The sequence below is a fragment of the Geospiza fortis genome, unplaced genomic scaffold (assembly GCF_000277835.1).
Source record: "Geospiza fortis unplaced genomic scaffold, GeoFor_1.0 scaffold172, whole genome shotgun sequence".
NCBI lineage: Eukaryota > Metazoa > Chordata > Aves > Passeriformes > Thraupidae > Geospiza > Geospiza fortis.
The window spans coordinates 6,896,592-6,919,140 of record NW_005054309.1 but is presented as its reverse complement, the minus strand read 5'-3'; the positions used below and the strand labels follow the sequence as shown (position 1 = coordinate 6,919,140).

The following is a 22,549-nucleotide window of genomic DNA, read 5'->3' as shown; positions in this document are numbered from 1 at the left end:
AGCAAAAATTGTTCATAGGCATTTTTTAAGTAAGTTTAAAATTTCTTTTTAATGACAGTCAATGTTGTTTAAATTGCTTCAAATGCTGAGTACAGAATTTGTTCACTTTTGCTGGGATTATTTTACCCAACCATTTAGCACATATTTATTAACTATAAATTTATCTGTGGTGCATAGATTCTATATTAAATATGCTATTCATAAACAGAGGAGACTGAGGGTCATTTTAGTTAGGAATAAGGAACTGAATTCCCAAAATAAAAAGTACTGCCAGAATCCTATTTCCAGCTCCCCAAAACTTTCCCTGAGAAGTTGTTGCTAAGGAACACCATGAAGTGTGCAGCTGCTCCAGAGCAGCTCCTCCTTTACCCTTCCCGACACCTTCAAAATATAAAAGAAGATTCTGGGTTTAACCAATATTTTTAATAGTTGTCTGTGTACTTACTGGATTTTTTAATGGACAGAGAAATGCTGGATGTTGTACAGATGAATAAATTACAGCCCCTTTGGAAACACGAGGGTTGTATTGTCATTTTTGTTTAAAAATCAGGTTTTGTGACTCAGATTGTTGGAACAATTCCTCTGAACCAAAAAAATTACATTTCCATCTTCCAAAATGCATTCTTATTGGTTTGATGCATGAGCTGGAGGAACAATTGATTGACACCAAGATCGGTAGGCAAAGATTGAGCTAATAGAATCAGATTAATGGGAACATATGGTAATTACAACTGTGAAAAAACAACTTAGAATTTATAATGTTGCCTTGGGGCACATAATCAGATGTGTTATCAATGAATAATTAGAGTTGATAAAGATCATCTGGTATGTATAGGATTGCTGTGCATAGTTACAGATGTGTGTTAAATGAAAGATTTATTGGAAGTTTCCTGCCTGAAATACGCGTGACATGTAAACACATTGTTTGTGATAACAAAAAAAATTCAAATCAATTCCTGCAGAATGCTTTGTGGCAGAAGATCAAAGTTTAGGTATGCTCATCATTAATATTCCATAAAAGATTAATTTCATGCCCTTTATTGCATTATATTAATCACTTTCCCTAATATGTGCGTTAAATGAATATTCCTGTAACAGCTGGCAAAATACTGGTACGTTAATAATGGAAATAAAAAAATAACTTTATGGATATGAAAACCTCTGCAACAGATTAAAAAAAGTAATAAGTGACAAAATAGAAATAGGAAATATCTACCACATAAAACTAGAAATTCAGTTCCTGAGGAAAAGTGGTTCTGAAGAGCCAATGTTTAGGGAAGTTCAGATCTTTTTGCCTCCAATATCCCCATTCCTCCAGTATAAACTAGGGGCTCATAACCCATTCAGAAGTACAGTGAAAGATATACAGAATTTTGTATGTGTGTGTGTATATATATATATATTTTTTTTTTCATATGAAGCCAGCTTTGCCCTGAAATGGTGAGAGATAAAATCTAGGAAAAAGGGAGACAATGACTACAGAGTTCCCATTTTAACAGCAGACAAATTGCTGTAAGTTATTCTTCAATTTTATTTAGGAAAAAAGGTAGTTTCTTTGTTTACTTTTGATGTTTCTCTGCTTAGAAAACAAAAAAGAACTTAGCTATCCCTGTGCAAAAACATGGTATGGAGTGTTTGTGCAAGTGCTATCCATAAGAAAGTCTAGGATTGGGGTCTTGCTTGGGTTTGCTGTATATACAGACTCAGGTGTTGAGCAAGGTACTGTAGCTAAACTCCTGAGAAATTCTTTCACTGAAGTGAGCAAGAAAGGCTTTAATGTCATTATTGTAATGCAGCTGGGACTGGAACTGGACTCCTGCAGCTTTCAGAAAGAGATGCAAATGATCCTAAGCCTACCTTCAGCATCATTTAGATTCCCATAATCTTAAGGGATACGAGTCTTTAGCTTCCAAATATATCTTAGCCTTTAATTATATGCAAAATTCTGGGAATGTGAGACCCAGAATTCAGTCCTGCCAGACTGCTGTATCTCAGGTTTTTGTAACTTATTCTTAGGACTCTTTGTCAGCACCAGGTCCTAAAGCTTGAATTTTCCTGTGCCAGGCTCTGGGTGTTCTCTGGCATGGCAATGTTACTGTCCCATCACAGGGCTGTCCTGTATCAGCTACTGAGGTTTTATGGGTCCTGAAGTGATCAAGTACAAAGATGCAGAATTCAAGGGTGTACAAACAGAAATCAGTGGTACAGGGATGGTTCCCGTATGGAATCTCCTAAATGGTCGAGTACAAATGAACAGTCATGAAAAAAAAAAAAAAGAGAAAACTTTGAATTTAAAAATCAACAGAACTCATGCTCTTGTAATTCAACACAGTCTTGTTTTCATGTGAGGGTATGCACAAATTCTGGTAGTGGATCTCATTTGGCAGAAGTAATCGTGTTCTAGTACAGGGATCAACAAAATTAAAATAATAATTGACTTGACTAAACAACTGTGCTATTTAGAGCTGCCCACTGCCTTGCATTAAGCGCATAGTTTATTTTATTTTTAAATTTAAGGTCTCAACAAGGTGAAAAACACAAATCCTTCATTTTTCATGCTCCCATCATATCTTCCTGCTGTAAATTTCATTCTGTTCTCAGAGTCTGCACTGAAACGTGTCTGGAAAAAAATATTCCTTGAGACAGTTGAAAACCCTGTTTTCTTTCTACCTGTTGTGATAGCTACATCAAAAAAAAAAAAAAAAAAGGAAAATTTTTGCTTCCATGGAAATTTGAATTCTACCCTTAATGACAATTTTTGTGACTTTCAAAATCCTATGATACTGGTGGTGATAATGTGGTTGTTTACTCCACTGGCTACTTGATTAAGCCTCATTTTAATCATAGTTACAGCCATATTCACCTCTTCAATAATGTCATTATGATTTAAACCAGGAATTAGTAAACAACTCACAGCTGTTGTGAAAAATGTTTGTATAGTAATGCATATTCATGAATATTTCATACAATAATGCTTATTAATCTGATTTTTGCAGAGAAACAACTAAATGATACTTTATAACTTGATGTTTGGCAAATAATGCAGTTTGTTTTTCATGGCTGGTGCCAGTGATGTATGAATCTCCCTCCATTTACTTCGTCACTAAACATCACAAAAAAGACATCACAAAAAGCAGTTTTGCAGAATCTAAATATCGAGGCAAATGGTTTTTTATTTTGTGCTCGGTATGGAGGGGCTGAAGAACCAGGGTGACAAACTGTGGAGTATGTCCCCAAGAGGTTCATTTCTCTTCCCAAACATAGCAGAAGCTCTCAGACTCTTCCTATGGAATCTGTTCTTGGTTTCAGACAGGGGAGATACCAGTAGCTGGAAGCAATCTATTCTTAGAGCCATACCATGAAATAGGTTTTCTTTCCTAATGTATAAATTTAAGGATATAACCTGATCCGTCCTCTTTTGAGGAGGTTACACCAGGTGATTTCCAGGACATGCAAATCTAAATCATTCTTTTGTACCAAAATTTCATCTCTGCTGTTTAAACTGTTGTTTGCCTCATATCTGTGTAAGATATGGAAATTTTTTTTCCCCTTTCATCTTTTCAGCCACATCTTGCATATCTAGATGTTGCTGCTCTGGGTCCTCTTGGTGTGATCCCATTTCAACAATAAACATCTTCTTGGAGTCTGTTTGCTTAGAGGATGTTCTCCAAACCTGTGGTTCAGCTGTGCCTTCTGTGGAGTATTTGGGTTGTGTGGGCTCTGTTGCAGCAATGGAATTCATGGGATGGGATGGAAACCTCAGCTTGCTTTTCCTACAGCCTTAGCCATATAACCCATAATGAGATCTATTTTTTTTTTCTGATACACCTGAGGCATACTGCATTTATGATTCATTATAGTTCTGACATCTGGGGACTTTTTTGCAACAGTGGAGGCCCAACCAACCCTTTGGTACCTTGTGTGTGTTCAGGTGGTTATTTTTGCTGAAAGTGTACAAATTTATGGCTTGTCCTGGAATTATGTTCTGCTGTTGCCTTCTCTGAGACTTAAACTGTATTTTTTCATCTTGGTTCTGAAAGTGCAAAATGTGATTGAGAGAAAATAATTTCTGACGTCAGAATATGAAATTAAAACTTCTCACCTGCAAGATATGATTGACTTTTGAATTGAAATAGCCTTGTTCAATGTACTTTTTCAAGTGCTTGTAGGTAGTTTTATAATTTTGATTATTGAAAAATCAATAAAGTGAAGCAGCCTAAAGTCAGTGGTTCACATGTTCTGCTCTTTCTTGAAAAAGAAAAAAGTTTAGTTTTACTGAACACTTACTGTTTAGCAACTTTACCTTTCTTCCACAAGTTCCCAGAGGATGTGGATCCAATTAGGTTCTCCCAGTGTGTTTTCTCTCAAGTGGCAGCTGAGAAACATTTGGAATCCTTGACTTAGAAGAATTGTTGATCTGGCATAAAGTTAAACAGCTGAGATGATGTTTTAGTTTATTTGTCTGGGGGACCTTAATGTGAACACCAGCACCTTTTAGTGTGGGGGTTTTTTTTTCATTTTTTTCAGTGCTGTATCAGCCTTGAGGGGGAACAGGACCATTATATAAATGCATTTTATTTAGGTATAACTAGATTTTGTGGAGTGGTCACTAAGCAAAAGCTGTTATGCAGATCATGAAGGCTTCCTAGATACTAGTTTGGGTACTAATTTCATTTAGGGCAACTGCAATGAACTTTAAAAGGAAGAAAGCTTTTCCTTAAGATGTTTCTGCTTAATGCTTACTTAACTACCAGAGCTAGAGATCCTGTCCTGGAAGGAATCAGGCTGATTTTTAAAATTTTTTAAATCACAATAATTTGGTAGAGGAATTTTGCATTTCATGCTGAGGCTATAGGTCAGGCTTCACTGAAGTCTATAAAATCCTGTGAATTTTCAATGGGTGTAGAAGAAAAGGAAATTCAGCTTGAATAGTTAGGTTTATATAAAAGCCCCTAAAAGAGGTAAGCAAGCAGAAAGGAGGAGTGATGTGCCTAAACTGGAGCATCATTTAGGCTTTTCAAGAAGTTTTTGGGCACCATGAGCTCTCAAGTTATGTCACCATATGGACTGTACATCCTATACCTCTGAAGAGCATAAGGCAGATCCCTACCCAGCTAGCTATGTTTATTGATTTGGGTTTGCAGGCTGGCACAAAGTCAAACCTGAATAAGAAAGTCCTTCCATCACTGACTTTATGCTCCTGATGCCCTTCAGGGTGTGTTGTGTTGATACATAGCTCCTGATGGCACTCCTGCAGAATCTTTCGGTAGCTTTTTTAGTGTAATGATTTTGTTATCTAGAGCAGCCTGTCTGTAAGTTCCCCACTTGGTTTGTGGTTTGTGTGGCTTAAATGGTGGTCTCTTGTCCCTTTTTCCTGCTGTAAAGGACAGGATTTTATCCATACCATGTAGAGAGAGAAACTCCATTTGGTGATACCTGTCTAGTCTTTGGTAGTGTCTCTTTGTCGTGGAATAAATGAATTGTTCTCATCTAGTTGTTAACCAACCATTTTGTTGGAACTTGAAATTAGGAAACTCTCAGAACTTTGGGCCTGTAAGCCAAAGCTTAGAAATAAATACAAGATTTTATTTGAGACCTTGGCTCCTTCCAACTTAGGTGCTAGAAGCAAGAATGTGGATTCACAGTTTAAAGCAGAGACATACTAAGCTAGGTAGAAGAAAGCTTAGAGTTTTAGAGTACAATACTTTAAGTTTGTTTGTCATAATAAAATTAGCTAAGAAAACTTATACTGTAGCATGAGTCCATAAGATGAAATATTTAAGGATTGGGTCAAAAACATAAGCATACTTGTTAGCAGTGTTTTATTGGTTAATAAATCCTTAAAAGGTCTTGTAACTAGAGGTCTTGTGACCTTCTGAGCCATGCAGTGAAGATGTGAGCTGAACTCACCCTTCCTGCCTATGTAGAAGATAAGAAAAATAAATCGCATCATCTAAAGCAACTCAGAGGTCCCATCTCTAACTCATTCAAAATTCCTTCTCAAATCCTCACACCATTTAAGCATTAGCTGATGGGTTGTGATGCAGGATTTGTTTTGCTCAGCTTTGTTAACCTCTCCTGTAGCTCTGTGCAGGCTTTCATCAGCTCTAGGAAGGGTACGTGCCCTTGTCAAGTGTTTAAAAAGCTTTTCCTTTTCACTTTACTGATGGAAGTGTTATGAATTTGGGATTGGATCAAAAAGTTACTAGTCAAGATCCTTAATGTTTTAGTTTTTTAATATTTTATAGCATTGCTCTCCTCTTTTGCCTTAATTTTCCTATTTAAAAGATGGGAAATTCTAAATGAAATTAGGTGACATTTTTGCCCCTTGAATTTTAATTGAAATATCTAACAAACTTGTGGTCATAACATTCCACCTGTACTACTGCAAGGCAGTGTTATAAAAGAGAAAAATTGTGCTTAGTTCTGGTGTTTCATAATCTTTATGAAAAGTCACCAACAAGACAGGTGAATATAGAATGGAATTAGAGGGCCTAGGATTGCTTACAAATGAAGAATATAAACTATTAAACTTTTTTCTTCTTTCCTTCAACCCATTAATGTTGGCAAGGTCAATGAAATTCATTCATGTTTCCATATTTGAAAAACTTGTACACAGTACAATGAGTCCATTTAGTAATTGAATAGCCAAGCTATGCACATTATTGCTTATACTCTTGCTTCATAAACTCTTCTTTCCATTTTCATAATTACTTCTTTTTCAGTCCCCCTTTTGCCTTACAGTTTTCTAGTCTCTTCCTTATATATACATAGCTGGAAATAAGTGCATTCTTTGTGTTGCAGTTATGCTGCTGCTCTGTAAGAGGGAATAATACTTTTTATGTGTCATGTGCTGCTGCATCTTTCCAGCAATCATTTGGAAGGGAAAAATGCTCATCTGTAGTTACAGAATATCATTATGGACAGTTTGGACTTGCAGTATGTATCTTCCTCTCTAGTGAAAAAATTGTCTTGGCTGATTTTTCTATGCTTTTTTTTTTTAAAGTGAGGCAATTACAATGAATAATTGTAAAATTTAATAGACCAAGAGACTCTCCAGGCTCAATGGACTAATAGTCCTTTTCTCTTTTTTGGGGTTTTTATTTTTAACATGTCAATAAGTAGGAGACATCTTACAGCTGCTTTTGGTGTCACCAAGGAAAACTCAACATTTTTATGGTATGACCTATATACAGTGAAAAGGTGACAAAAGATGGAAAGCTTGAGTTGTGTGACAGCTGTACCTTAAAGATCCAATTAATAATTCCCATAAAAATGTTTATGGTTGGTTAGCTGTTTTGAAATTTACTCAAATATTAAAACAATTTTAAAACCCCCAAAACTATACATATTTCCATATAGAACTTCAATCAATTATGCCCCACAGACATGTACTGTCTACAATATCACTGCAACAAAGTCCAAAGTATCAGGGTCATCAGCACTGCCCCTTAGAGCAGCCAGTCTATCACATATAAACCTGTTATTCTCTGAGTATATTCTTTAGCTTGTGTAGCATTTTTCTGAAGTCTGTTGTAGTATCTTTTGGTCAGTAGATGGTGCAGCAGTTTACAAACATGTTGATTTTCCTATGTGACATAATTTTGACCAGTACTTGAGTTAATAGTGTGAAGTTATTGTTAAGTCATGTTTCATTTATATTAGTAAATTCAGATGAAATTCATTAGGCTTTAAGTGTGATGAGTTACTTTTGAAATTCATAGATAAAGCCTGAGAGTAGCATTGGACATAAATTAGCAAATTCACAGCATCATAAGAAAATGTGGATAAAGTAAATGGGAATGTCCAGTAAAGTGGATAGATGCAACCTTACTGATACACAGAAAATGGATTTGTTAAATTTCTCTGGAGAGACATTCGTCTAGAAGAAACTCGGATTAGAAACCATTGCTACTGGCATGAATTGTATCAAGCTCTGCAGGGAGTTATACCAAAATGACTCCAGTTTATTTCCCCCTATAAACACAGCCCTGTCAGTCACACACACTGGTTAGCTCGGAAGAAAAGGAGGTTAGTTCATCTGTTACCTAACACCAACCCAAGCCATCCTCTGATTCCATGTTGAAGAGCACTGTAGTGAGATGCTGCTGCTTGATTGAATCTCAAATTAAATGAAAAGGCCCTTATGCTGTACTCAAGCATGAACTCAAGAACTTGCAAGTCAGTTTGGTGTTTAAGAATCAAACACATCATTTAGAATCTACTGAAGTTCAGTGTCTCTGCCTCGTTAATTAAAGCTTTGTTCTCCAGCAGCCACATCTGTACTCAGGCAGCTTTTCATCTCCTCGAGTGCAGGGGAGCAGAGCTGCCTGTAAGATGTGTGATGTACTCAGTGGGGTTGGAATTTTCTTTATTTGAGCTGTCACAGGCTGTGATGTGACACCAGGACAGTTGTCTGCTGTAGACACCACTCTGGGGTGTGGAGGCATTTGTTTCCTCTCTGCAGAGAGGCAGGCATGGAGATGGAACACCACTTGGCAGGGGGCTTTCTTTTTTCGTAATAGCTTTGGCTTAGAGGAAGCTTTTTCTGCTAGACAAATTTGCATGACAGACCTTTAGGCCAAGAAAAATAATTGTTTCTGTGTAACATCAAAAATTACCAGTGGATAAATCCAGCCAAGAGTTCATTGTGCCGCGTGCTGCACATTCCATGTAGTCAAATGTGAAGCACAAAGCTCTGAAAACCCCCTGAAAATATCACATGGCCCAGACTTTCCTTCTTTAAATAGGAATAAGGTGGGTATCAGCAAACCTACCTGCTGAATGTTGCACATGTTTTTGAGCTGTTTCCTGTAACACAATACAGCAACAAATTCTCCTCTGACAGATTTCTGTATTGCTTATTAGTTAAAAGGTTTATGGTTAGTGAAACACACAATTAAAAAATTGAATCTGTGTGAGCTAAGGCTCAGCTTCATCCATTTTTCTACTTTTATGAATGAAAATTTATGAACTTTTTGATGAATTGTTGTCTTCTCCCTTCACATAATCAATTTTGTGCCAAAAGACCATAGCAGGAATCACCAGATCCAGTTTGTATTGCAATGAACCTGAATTTTCTAATTAATTCCTGTGAAATTGCATCAGTTCTAAACTACTACAAAAATATGAGGTCTATTACTGCCTCCCCCCTTTTAAGAAAAAGAAAATTACAGATGACTTTACATCTCTTTTTGTGACATGGTGGAACAATCAAAATGTAAAGTTCCAAGGTCAAATGTCCTTTCCTGACTCAGTTACTGCTCAGTTTGATGGCAGCAGAGGAACGCAGATGCTTGAGCTGCAAAATTGCTGGGGTTTCATTATATAACTACAGCATATTAACAGGAAGCCATTAAATCCAATTTATGTGTGAATAGCCCAATTGGTAGGCACATTGGCTCCATTGTGTGAGGGATTAAATAAATGTAATACTTTCCCATTATTATTCACTGAATAGCTTTTATTTTTTATTAAGTTTTGGTTAAAATGTGCGTGGTCATGTTGTTAGAGTGACATGTCTGTTTCCTTAAAATATGAATCTATACTGAAACAAAAAGTGCTGTAAAGTTTATAGTGCTATTAGTACAATTTTAGCCTTTTTTTTCCAATTGCCCCTACCCTGTATATTTGAATTCTGCTGAGCAGTTTGAATGTTTGCAATTTTGATCTAATAAATTGTGTGGCTGTTGAGGAATATGAGTCTTTGGTAACTACTTTCACAAATCTCTAAATGTGCACTTAGAAATCATGGAAATATCTCAGTTTCCAAGTAGAGAGAAACATGAATAAGAATCGTTTCATGAGTTTAAAATTTTCTCAGCAAAATGCCAGAGGGTCATCACTGGCATCACATTCCATGTCATAGCCGTTTTTAGGAGCTGGATTCTAAATTGCATGTTTTTCAATTTATGCCCATTTTCTCTGCCTTTGCCCCATTTCCTACTCTATAATTTACACCAACATTTGTCATCTCTGTTTCTGATCCAGGGCCTTTGCTAAATATACTTACACTGAGTAAACGAAGCAATCTCTGAATTGTGCTTTTTTCTTTGGTGGGTTGGCAGGGGCATTCTCTGTAGCATTAACTGAATGACTTTCTTTGGCAAGGTGTTGGTAGCAGTTATTAATCTTCTTTTGTTGTCACTGTCATCTCAGGATCCTGATGTAAATTACTGTATTTTCATTCCCTTGAAGGAAAGCATGGGAATATATTGTAACAAATACAATTTTTGAAATGGTCTTTCCCACTCTAAAAAAATTGTTCCGATTTCTAGCAGAAGGTTAGCCCAATCAAAGGAAATGTTGGTTTTTAAAAGCAGCAGTGCTGTGTTTTGGAGACTGTGGGTGCACTGTAAGAGCTGCCACTCACCAGTGGAGGCACAGAGAGCTGGCACAGGTCATCACCACACAGCTCTGCTCAAGCATCCTCCCCTTTCTGCTCAAGCTCCTTCTCCTGGTTTTGCTGGATTTGTGGGGGAAGTTTCAAGCAGAAACCTCTCCTCTGGGCTGGGCTGAATTGCTGCTCCTGGCCTCACACCAGGTCCTGATGCAGGTCCAGGTCTAGCAGACATTGATGGTTGTTATGATCCTTCTGCCTGGCAGATGTCCCCCCTTCTCCACATCTAATAACAATTCCTCATTAGCATTTTAGTGGAGCTCAAGCTGGAAATGTGAAGTAGCATTCTCACAGAGAGCAGTACTAAAAAAAAATGTTGTGTTCATTCTCCTTCAGCTCTGGAAATAACAGTGTAGACACATAATGCAGCATTGCTTAAAATAAGTGTAAAAATCTTGAGAGGCTTCATATCTATAATCAAATCTGCAGGCTGTTTCTTCATAATTATCTGGTATTTTACTAGTTTCTGATGCTGTATATGCCACATCTGAATATATATGTTCTTGAGCCATCTTGCATAGATAATAGAATTTGATATGAATAGATTTCTTTTTACATTTACATTCTTGTAAGAAAATTCTACTAGTGGTTGACACATATACTACTTTACATTTTAAAGACTATTTTGGTGAATAAGCCCTTTTGAAGGATCAGAAAATTGGCACATGTCCTTTTCCTCATGTTATATTTCCTTGTAGGGCATGGAAGGAATGGAACTAGGAAAACAGAAAGATCATCACTAGGGAGAAAAATAAAATAACCAGAAGAACAGAGTCTCACAATCCTCAATGTCTTTATCATTTTCAGTATTTCATATCCTCTATCACAAAATAGCCAAAAGGTTGATTTAAAGCTGTGTTTATATTCATTGATTGGTGGTCATTCATTGGTGGTCATTTGGTGGTGATTCATTGAGAGCATTTGTGAAGGTAAAACTATGGTGAGGTTTGTTGATGCACAAGGGCTATCACGTCTTTGACAAAAGATTTACAGTTTGTGGGGTTTTTTTCTTTGTTGGTGGATTTATTTTGCTAAGTGTGGTCACTACTGCGGACTGTATCAAAGAAAACCCTCTTTTAACTTGTCTGAGACAGTAATCCTTAAATAATTTTGGTCCTTCCTTTCTCCCTAACAAGCACAAAAGGAAAAGACAGCAGAAATTCCAAATGGCAGGGGAAAAAAAGAGCATTGAGCACATATTACATTAACTCCAACATTTGATGGGTCTTCAAGATGTAATATTTTGGCAATATTTTATTGTCTAATGACTGCCAAAACATTTTGGCCTCCTCATGGTCACTGCCAATAAAAACAACAGAAGTTCAATAAAATATTCTCCACATTCTTTAATTGGGCTAAGAAGTAAAATCATGATAGCTTTGATTGCTTCCACTTTGTCTTTGTTGCTGTGGCTTCTGTTGGAGCCTGGTCAGTAAGGGAAGCGATGATGTGGAAAGGATGCCTTCTGAACCTCAGCCAGGCACATTACCCAAAATATTTTGATCTTCCAATAAGCCTTAAACTAAAGCCAAGATTCAACTGAGTAAATTTGCATTGCCTTCATGAAAATTAGCACATGCATACTGCAGGTTTCATTCCAAGTGGATTCTTCAGCATTTTGCTGGCACAGAGCTCCTGAAGTTATCCCTGGTACAATCTACCCTTGGAATCAAGTGAGGGTTTTAGGGTGCCTTTTTTCACTGATCAAGTCAATTAGCAATTTTATCATTCAAAATTAGCTTTATTCCTGATTCCCTCTGTAAAAAAAAATCATGGCTGAAGCATAATTTACATATTTTTATATTTTTACCAAAATTTAAGCGTTTCAGTGAGGGGACAAAAAACAAAAAATGTCTGGCTCTACTTTGTTGAAAGAACTTCTTGTATCTTCTGGAAAAGAAAAGTAGACCAAATAGACTTTTTGTTTCTCTTCTAAAGGATAGTAAGTTTTACAAATCAGTTTTTACCTTTGCAAACTGGTTAAAAACAGCTCTTACCCTTCAGTCTGTCTGAGGTATTTAATACTGTAATTCAGATTAATTTTTTCAATGTAGATGTTTATTTCATGATATAGTCTTCTTCCCAAAATTGCAAATAGATCTGCTTCAACAAGGAAACCTATTATAGTAGATATGTGAGGAAATCTATCCAAACTTGTAAAGGATTCATTTTACATTAGCATCCATGCCATATTTTGACATAAATGCTAATTGGAATGCTTCAGCTGATTTTAAGTGACCGTGAATATGCTGCACAGTAGAGTGACTTTCACCTTAATTTTAGTGGTCAAATTAAATTCATTGACTATTTAAGCGTTGCTCCCCCATCCAATCACTGCTTGAGCCTGATTCTAAGGGGCAGAAAAAACAGCTGCAGAAATCTGGGTAGGAAAATGGATTCAGATGTGGTGACTTGGAAGACTTAGTTTGTGCAGGGAGTTGGAGTTCCACTGAAATGATAAAAGGGTTGGTAATTTATGCAATAACTTTAATTATTGAAAACAAGAGCCAGATTCTCTGCTGCCTGAGCATCTAACTGTGCAGGAGCTTGGATTTTCATAAGACACCTAACTGAGTTAGGGACCTAATTCCCTATAAAATCAACGTCTGTAACCTGTTCAGCTGCTTTTTAAGCGTCTCAATTCCTTCCTGCTTACATTTGAAGCTGCTCTTGGGGTCCAAATCCTGTAATTCACTTAAGGAAACTGTGGAAGGTGTCTGTTCATGTTGGTAAAGGACTTGGATTGTTGTTCCAGATCAGCTGCAAAAGCTTCCATTGTGCCAAAGCAAACAGATCAGTCACAGTTTCCTGATTTTTGTATGCTACACAGCACAAAGGATGGTGTGCACTTGGTGCTGCAAAGGAGCCCAGTTCGATAAAAATTGTATCAGTTTAATCAATAGTAATGTTTTCTCTGACTAAAACATGCTCATAAGTGTTGTTTTGAAAGAACAGGCCTTAGCAAAGTCTCTGCCTTTTAAGAGCCTGGGTCTTGTTGGCCTCGTGCATATTTAAGTATCTATTGCATCTTCTGCCTGCCTGTATTAACATACCATGGACTCTTCCTGGAAAAACCACTGCAGAAAGATGCTGTTTCTGGGAACAGGGTTACAGAGCTGGTAATGTTGATTGGTGACTAATTAGTGTCATTCCCAGAAGTATTATCTCAGGAAGAATTTCCGAGAAGGGACTGACAGCATGGCGTGTGTTGGTACATGGCAAAGCCACGCTGGTGTTTTGTTACCCCTCCCATAAAGCAAAGTTAGGGCTGTGACAAATGGCAGTCATGAAGTTGAGGTTTTTTCCCTAACCATAATTAGCTAAAGCATGGCTCTGTTGCCTTCATTTCAGCCCTTTATCATATTTTGTGCTTTTGTTACAGGAAAAACACCATGAAGCAGAGCACTGATGGGTTTAGTTGGCTGTCTCTGCATTACTTCTGTGCATGCAGAATTAGGAATTATTAAATAGGTTGTGGACATTTGCGTGTCTAATTTACAAAAATATCTACTTGTACATGGGAGGAGACTGCTCTTGTGGCAACTCTAATGAGTCCATGATGGATGAAAATATCTTAAGATAATTAGCGGAAGAAACTAAGCAAACAAAATGTAAAGAATAAATATCAAAAGATCAGGCAAGCAAAACCAGCATGGCTAAGGAAAGCAACAGTAATGAATGGTGTTCCAAAATACAGTATAATTCCTAGTTGGTTGGAAAAGAAAATCCAGAAGATGGTCTGGATTTTGTCAGAGGTGAAGTTCCTTAGTTAAGAAGTCTCAGGAACATTGCTGCCAGTGGCAATTGTGAATTGTGTGTTCTTGTCTGGGTACTTGGACGAGCTACTTTGGATATCCAAATCCATTTTTGCCTTATTCAAAAGGCATCTCTTGTAGGATGGTGTGTAATTTAAGCTCATGGTCTTCATTTGAAGGTTCTGTTGATACAGCCATGCTAACATAGGTTTAATTCCAAAACATCTGCTGTTCATCTGCTCTTCCCTAAGGACTTTTGAAGATGTGGCCATTTGGATCAGCTGTGGATATGATTTATTTATCTGTTTGCTTAATGGCAAGGTATAAAATGGGCAAATCCAGATAGACTGGATACAATTTACACAGCCCAGAGCCAACTCCCCTCCTCCAAGCAAATTTTCTAGGATATCTCAACATGTTTATATGACTGGGATAAAATACAATTTCAAATGTGTTTTGCAAGTACCTCTGTATTTAAACTCTGAGTCTAGGTATTCATAAGTTAAGGAAAAGTACCAGAGTCCAATATTGTTGTGAAGGCACAGGTTTCAAGGGCATGGAATAGTGATTCAGGGTTCCAGGATATTAAATCTGGTTTTACCATTAGTTTGTTGAATGGTGTTTGGTTGAATAACTCATCATTTATTTTTTCCTCAGTGTGCCTGAGAATTTAGACTGAAGGGTTCATTGTATGCAAAAATAAATAGATCCTCAGCATCTCTGTATTTGTGTCCCTCACCTGAGGGTCTCTCTTGGCAGAGCACATCATGATCACAGAGGTTTCCCCCCTTACAAGGACACAACCTAAGTGATGAGCTGACTTAGCCAAATTTTTGAGCAGGTAGCGATTGCACTGAAACTTTTTAAAAGAATGGAGCTACCCTTCTGTCCTCAGCCATTTCCTGTGGAAAGTAATGAAATAAAAGAGTAAAAATGGTCGTGGAGAATCAGCCTGGGTTGTGTGCAGCCTTTGCATTTAAATTGCCACGAGGCCTTCTGCAGTCTCCCCAGTTATCACTTCTGCACATGTTCAGCCTCTGCTGCCTGCCAGCAGCACTTCAGTCAGTTGTGCACAGGATTTTCTCCTGAATCAATCCATTCTAAGCTGGTAGTAGAGCTACTGATGTATTTTAATGAATTCTGTTTCACATTTTCCCATTTATACTGCAGTTTATATACTGTCCTTAGAGATTTTGGTATTCATCTTATCTGGCTTCAGAAGAGTGCTGGAGAATCTGGTAAATGACAGCTGCTGTGTTTTTAAATTTTGCTGTAAGCTTTCAGCAAGATAATGTTGCAAGAGTGCAAAGGTTTGGGGTTGAGTTTCTTTCTTTTTATTTTGCTTTGTTTTGGGTTTTTTTGTTTTATGTTTTTTTTTTTAATTGTCTTTTTATTTTTTAAAAACTGAAGCCTAGGACAAATTATTCTGTTGTTTAGCGAGTACCAACACATGTATAAATGTCTAACAATGCTCAAACCAATAAGAAACATGCTTCATGTTACATCAAGTGTAAAGGTCATTTTTCCAGTGAAATAGTTGATTTTAGGATAAATGCAGAGAAGGTAGCACCATGACTCATGAAGTTTATGGTCTGCAGTGGTGCAGCCAGCCGAGTCTTGAAACGACTTGCCTTTCTTAGCTCCATCACTTACAGAAAAGCTCCTAGAACTTTGTTCAGACCCCTGATTTTATTGCCAGCTGGTGTTTATTAAAGACTACTTATTCTTGTGCTTTAGTTTTTCACTTCCCCCGCCAGTATTTATTCCTTTCTTCCTGTCTTCAACCCACAGTGTGTTATATTTATAAAATAGGTCACTGGCAATTTTTAAGAAAATGTCCTGTATAGATTATGGAACAGATTGATAAACTGCAAATTGCAATAACAGCACAGGACCTTCAAAGAGGGAGTCTCCCTTACAGTAACTGAATATTTGGTTATTTCACTCTGGAAGACAGAACCAGCGACACAATTATTATAAAATCTTAGTGAAGCTTCTAACTTCAAATTTACCATGACATTGTGCAGGAAACAGTGATGCACCATGCTGCAAGGTCTAGATATGCTCTAATTCCTCTGTGGCACACATCCCAGTAAGAACCCTTCTGCTTCAGATCTATAGCTTGACAGGGAACCATGTCAATGCTGAAGCTTTTTCCTCATTTCTTTGTTTTCTTGCAAAAAAGATTCTTGGTTTTACATTTTCTTTGATTTGTTCAAGAAAAACAGTTTTCTTTTAAATTCTGCAGAAGGTCTCAGATGAGGGAATATTTTCCTTTATGGCTTTTGAATAACAAGTTTCCCTGATTTAACCCACAGAGAGCAGTCTTGTGTCTGTGAGCTCTCAAGTTCTCTCAGTAATTCGTGTGTTTCCCCACTCCTAAACCTCCCTCTTCCTAAGCTGCATGAGTGTCACACCTTTGCCCAGGCCAGGAGTAATCTTGGGGCTTCTAAATTTGAAGTTTGAAAGATGCAGCTAACAATTTCATCACTAGTACAGCTCATTAGTTATTAAAATACTATATGTGTATTTTCTTATCCTGCCTATGTCCAATCAGTGTAATTGAAACTGGCTCTTCTGAAAGTGCCACGTGGGAGGATATGATTAGTTTAAGAGCAAGAGACAGATTAGAAATATCGTCATGGGCTTACTTCAAATTAAAACACACAGAGTAAAAATCAGATCAGGACCAAAATCCCAGCATTTCACATCTGGCCATCTCCAGGGTCAAGAAAAATTATATTCCTCAAAACCAAAATTTTAATAATTTTTTTTTTTCATTTTGGCTTGTGTTAAATATGAACACTCCTTATTTTGGTTTTATTATGACTCTATTTACATATTCTTAAAGTTGATTTGCCACTTAGGAAAATATTAAATGGGCAGATTTGGGAACTGAACTAGTTTCCATGTAGAAGATGGACAATATAGGCAAAAGTGCTATTCCCTCTGTTCTGGCAGGTGTTTCCAGAAGCATCAGCCCCAGCTGGTGAAGGAGTCTGGGTGTCTGCATCAGTTTCATTTGGAAGTTTGGTGACATTTGGTGACAATATCTGCTGCACCTGAATGGGCAATTCTTCTCCATTGACCATGGAACTAGTTGTATTCTGTGCTTCATGTTCAAAGACATCTTTCTTCTCTGAGACAGCATAACAATAGAATTCTTTATTTTGGAGCTGGTGCTTATTTCCTAAGGAGCCTGTGAAGAGGCTGGATTAGGGATTATCTCCTCAGAATTTCCTGAGGTTTTCTGAGGTTTTCAGTTCTCCTGGTCCTGGTTTCCTGATGTAGCAAAGTCTCGAATATCCAGGGGAATGCCTGGGGGAACAGGACAGTAGCATGAGTAGTCAGGGATAAGCAAAGGGAAGATTTTTACATAATAAAATTATCTGTAATGTATCACATTTCAGAAAAAAAATAAAAGCCCTGCAAGCATTTGAAAAAAAAAAAAGCAGATGAATTTGTGAAGGGTCAAAATATCTTTAAATAGTAACAAGGAGAACTGTACAGGGGAAAGCTGCATGTACATCTCATCCTCTGCAGCATCGTGTAACTGCAGGGCCTTGAGAGAAGATACCTGGGGATATCTCAAAGTTGATCATAGATATTTACCATAAAAGCTGAAAATTACTTGCTCATTTTAACAAAGAGCTTCATCTTAGAGGCTTATGGTTGAAGGATCAAAGCAATCTCTTTGCTTTTCTTTTACCCAGAATATCTGCTGGTTTTTTCTCCTGTACACTTCTCCATGTACAGTCACAACTTGAGGGATGCTCTTAAAACACATTTTTTTTACGAATTTGTCTCTGGTTTTGTGGTGGAGTCAGTACTCTTCCTGTACCTGGATTTCTCCAGGAACAGACAATGATAAAATAACAAAGTACAGTTTGAACTTTTTCTTTTTTTTCCCCTAATGAAAAGAATAGAGAATAATGAATCATTGCATGATAAACTTCCTCTGGAAATCAGTTTTCAGTCTTATTGGTTTCCTTCTTATCAGCCAGGGTAGGATTTGCAGTTTGCTTCACAGCCATACAGATATTTTAAAGGAAACTATTATGGGATGGACAATTTTACTCTCCTTAAGTGGTTTACTGTATTTAATGAAACTGCAGCTTTTCTTTGTCCTTTCCTATCCCTAAAATGTTGAGATGGATGATTATCACACCTGCCATTCCCAACCACCACATCATCCCAGACATATCCTGGCCTGTTGCTGTGTCTATTCCCTCGGAATAATTGGGGTGTCTTTCAGAAGAGTGTTGGTGTAAGAGTGTCTATGTGTTTTTTATAACATTTGTATAATGTATGAGCAAGTATTTAGTGTATTATATATTACAATTTGATTTTTATACTACATATCATTACATTGTATTTTTAATTTTATATTTCATACTATAAATGCTAGCAGTACGGTGCTTTTCTTAGCAGAAGCCTGGTGGTCTCTCTCTGCTCAGCACACATGGTGTTTTCTGTGTATGAAGGCTGCATTTGCCTCCTGTCTGTGGTCAGTAGGTCTGGAATTCCTTTATCAGCACCACATTGGGGATCTTGCCACTGATTGACTCAGACTTTCATTTCCAACTGCCTCAGAGCAGATGAACAAAAGAAGTTCTTTAAAGTACTCTTCCATTCCCCTTTGACAGCCCAAATCTAGACAACCCATGCAACAGGGACACAAATAATCATCATGCTCTTTTTAAGCTGTTTGCCTTCTATTGCTCAAATTAAATATGTTTAAATAGTGGAAGTTACCAACTTGATACCTCCTATCTGTTCCCTAATAAAGGCCAGAGGGAATTAACCCTAATCATTTGTATCTTTCCTGGAAGCAAATGAACTTGTTTTCGGTGAGGGGGTTCTGGTCCTTACCAGCAAGAATGAACTTCAGAAAATTGCCTCTTGATGTTCTGCCCTCACAACCAGAAACTGTAGTTGTAGCCCCAAGAGCAAAAAGTTTAATAATGGAGCAAGTCTGTCAAGCAATTGAATTTAAGTAATGCTATAATGCAAAACACTAGTTACTAATTACTACAAGGAAGGAATTGCAATAGAACTTTTCAACAGTTTGTTATTATACTGTGGCAATATTATGAGATTGGCTTGGTCCTGCAATATGAAATGCTGATTTCAAATTGATTTTAATAAATGAAGCGAGCAGAAAGCCTGTTTTGACTCCTGAAAGTCAATACTTAGAGAAAGTATAAACTTTTAGCTCTCTAATAATAAATACAAGAAAAATGATGGATAGTTTTTATGACACATGTACACTGGGATTCTAAGTAAGGTTGAGCTCAGGTTGTGCTCCTAAATCCCAGCTGATTCTGCTTGCACAATGTGTGCAAAAACCAACTCCCAAGTAAATGTGACACAGAGTGATGGTTAAAAGGTGAAGCTGAGAATCATAATTAAACAAATTGAACTCGTGAAATTAAAGGAACTGGTTTAGTCTGGATATCCTCTGTAACTGAGACCACTTTTGTTTAATCCATGCCAACCAGTTGCATTTGAAGTACTTTTTCTGGCTAACATACTCAATATTTTTTCTGTGCTTCAGTTTTTGAAGTGTTTATTGTGCTAAAAGTCTCAAGCAATTGCAATATAAAAATAAATGACTATAACATTGAGACATGATGTTAGTGGATTCTCAGAGTGAGAGGGGATGGTGGAAACAGGACACAGCTTAAGAGGTAGAGTAGCCACAAAGCAACAAGTAAAAGAAATTAAGTTATTAAATGGAGTGGGAGAATGGAAGCTGGAGAGCTGGGAGGTCAGATTATATTGCTTTCCTCAGAGCAAGGAGGAATAGCAGTACTGCAGACAGGCAAGGTAGCAGAGGGAGCACTGCACTATTGATGCTGAGGAAAGGAGGAATGAAAAGGTAATGTGAACCAGAAGAATAAAATATGAAAACAGACCTGACCATTAATTCATGAGAACAGTTTCTATTCTTGAAATCAGTTCTGACTTTTTAGAGCAAGAAAATTTAACTCTCTTGATATGGGGCAGGAACACAGACAATTTAAAAGGAACAGACACTAAGAAAGCCCAGATTTACAATTTTCATTTTCCAACACCTCTACAAAATGGTTTCCTTCCCTTTCTGGAGAGCACCACCTGTGCTAGACAGTTTTTCAAAATGATCCCAGGCAGCCCTGCCATAAGATGGCAATTTTGTCTCTAATTTCCTGCTGTATGCTCTTATTAAGATGTTACTTGGTTTTCCCACAAAACAACTGCTGACAATACCAGCTGGGAAAAGTGGGGCATGAATGCTGTTAAGCCTTTTCTCTTGTCTTTTTGGCATGAGATAATTTGCTCAGTGCACTAATTTGCAACAAGGTAAGACACAGCTTTCAGTCAATAGGGTCAGTTCTGAAGCTCAGAGCAACATTTTTTCTTTTGTTCCTTAGAAAATTGTCGGTTCTGTCTGGGGACTTCATTAGGGGAGTAACAGGATTCTTTCTGCCAGTTCTTCAGCAAGAAGGGAACCTCATTACCAATTTTTAATATGAAAAATTAAGGGATAAGTTTGAATAACAAAAAAATTGAAGAGCCATGTGAAAGCTCAGCCTTCCAACGTGGTACACAGCCTCGTGCAAGATATGGCTGAGTGGTTATTGCAGTGTCTGTATTAATGAAAAATGTGATTTATTAGGGTGTTAGACATACAGTGTGGATATAAAATTATAGATGTTATCAATTTTACATATGTGAATATGTGCACATACATAGTCTTGATGATCTTAAACTGACTGCTATGGCAAGTATGGAGTTAAGTATATATTATACATGTTACAAAAGTCTCTTTCACCTTCAGGAGGACTAACAGTAGAATAAAATATAATAAAATACCCCAGATAGAGATTAGGCGTCATCCTGTGTGTGGGTGACTTCCTGTTGTGGAAAAAATGTGTCTTTTAGTTAGAAAAGGCCTTCCTACTTCTGTATCTGAAAAGCAGAAGCACGTTCTGGTAATTAAGGTAATGTAAAAATCAATGTACTAATTATTGGGTTTTCCCCCATTACTATATAAACTAATAGTGAAATTCAGACTGAAATATATTCTAATTCAGTAAATGGTTTTGGCTGCATCCATGTGTATATTAGCTGTACGTTTTCAAAAGGTTTTAATCCTGTAGAAGCCACTTGAGCAGATGAAAGGCAGTTTTAGTGCAAGAGATTTAGGAATACAGATGCTTCTGGCAATGCAAAGATGCTCTCTAGATGGGAGTAAAGAGACAGAAGGCACTGAGTTTGAGAACGTGGCCATGACAGTAAATGTTTGATGCTTGTGCAGGATCTTCTGAAGTCCTTTTGTGTTCAGGTTTGCTCCTGTGCGATGGCAGAGTGAATTTCCAAGATCAAGACTTGCAGAAAAAGGCACTTCCTTGTGTTTACTGGTATTCAATACCAACCATGTCTTTACGAGACTGAAGAGTATTGTTCTCACTTCTTCAAAAGACATGGCTAAAACCACCAGAATAAAATGAGAATTAAAAAAAAAAGAAAAACAAACTAGGAGATAAAACGACCACCTTAAAGAAAAATTTTATAATGGCTCCACAGTAATTAAGTCTGACTCTGGTTAAAAATAATTTCAAAATATTATCACAGTTTTGGTATAAGTGTATTGTTAGGAGTAATCCACCAGCCACAGAATCATTTAAGACAGACAGGACCTGCAAAGGTCTCTTTTTTACAGTGTTGTGCCAAAACAGGGCTGACATCAAAGTTTGAGGCTGCTCAGATTCTTGTCTGGTGTTTGTGTAAACATCTAGCAATGGGATTTCTTCAAGGTCCCTTGGAGTCTTTGGCATCACAAAACTTTAGAGAAGGTATATTATGGAATGCATGCAAAATTGTCAGTAAATTGAACCATTAAGTCAATAAACCTCATCTTTCCATAGTGTAGTTTTATACAGGTTTTAATGTTAGTGATTTTCATTGCTTATTAACGTACAAAGAAGATAAAATAAATCTCATTACCTGTTATCATGTGCAGCAGATGCAGGTTTCCAATTTGCTCTCTGTGCTTTAGACTGAAGTTGAGCTTTGTTTTCCATGAAGGTTTGGGCCTTACTTCCCAACCACAAATAAATCTCCATTCTCTATCCTGCCTCCAACCTCTCCATTTCCTCCAAGCTACTGCACATCCTCCTCCATTCTTAAAAAAGAAATAACAATATTTAGCCCTGAATTTTCTGTAATCAAATCACAAACTGAAGTCCTTATATTCTCTGTAGGGGTATGTATTAATCTATATCACTTAATGATCTCTTTTTTTCCTTTCAAAAAAGTCTCTCCCAGCACGTTAATGTATTAAAACCTTGCCATTGTGAACAGCAATATGCTGTACACATAGGGATGTCTCAGCTCCATCAAATGAAATTTT

General features: G+C 37.2%; 1 protein-coding gene across 4 annotated transcripts in view; it reads left to right on the top strand.

Annotated features, from left to right (window-relative positions):
- Positions 1-22,549, top strand: part of NLGN1 (neuroligin 1) — a 314,121-nt gene that overhangs the window by 190,338 nt on the left and 101,234 nt on the right. The window lies entirely within an intron of this gene.